Genomic DNA, 833 nt, shown 5'->3' with positions numbered 1-833 from the left:
CATCAGAGAGTGATTGAAAAACATCACCACAGTGAAACCCTTTCATTTTGAGGCAATATTCAGTCTCTTGTTTATTTTCCCAACTGAACTTCAAAAAGATCCAGTTAAAGGATCATATTTATCAAACGTCTGAGGAAGAACCCTGTGCCTGTAACGTCTTTACAGCGAATAAAAGCTAGAGCTTTTCAGTGAGCAGAAATGACTTTCATACTTCTGTGATATTTGTTGAAGCATCCATCCATTTCCCTTCCTTCCTTCCTTCCTTTCCCATTTCTTGGAGGAAATTGTATTTGAAAGTCCTGTTATTTCTTGTTAGTTCTCTTTTATACATCATCACACATTGACTTTGACAGGCTGCAAATGCTCTAAGTGATAAAACAGTGACTGCGACTCCCATCACTGATTAACACGATCATACACTTCCATGTTTAAGCCTACTCCGAAGACAGAAGCTGTGAAACATGATGAGTCATCTCCACATAACGTGTCAGCAGTGTGGAGAGCCGGTGTCTTGGATCATGTGGACACGCGGCTCTTTTCTCTTTGAAGTCCCTGTACTGTAAAGTACCACCTATGACAAATTGCATGTTGTGGGTGTGTGGTGAGTGTTGCTATGTCTACAGTGGGTCTGGGCCCTGGGCTCTGCTGTGGACACACTGACTGACAATGATGAATTTCTCCCCTAAAGAGCAGACGTGGGAGATAACGGCTCCGTCCGTCTGCACAAAAGACGGAAACCTGACCTCTTGTATGAATAAGAGCCTCTCTCATGCCAAATGAGAACCATCCTGTATTTATGTGTGCGATGAAGAACATGCTGTCCAAAGTCCAAA

This window comes from Platichthys flesus, chromosome 20, assembly GCF_949316205.1.
Source record: "Platichthys flesus chromosome 20, fPlaFle2.1, whole genome shotgun sequence".
NCBI classification, from domain to species: Eukaryota; Metazoa; Chordata; class Actinopteri; order Pleuronectiformes; family Pleuronectidae; genus Platichthys; species Platichthys flesus.
This window is presented reverse-complemented; position numbering follows the sequence as displayed.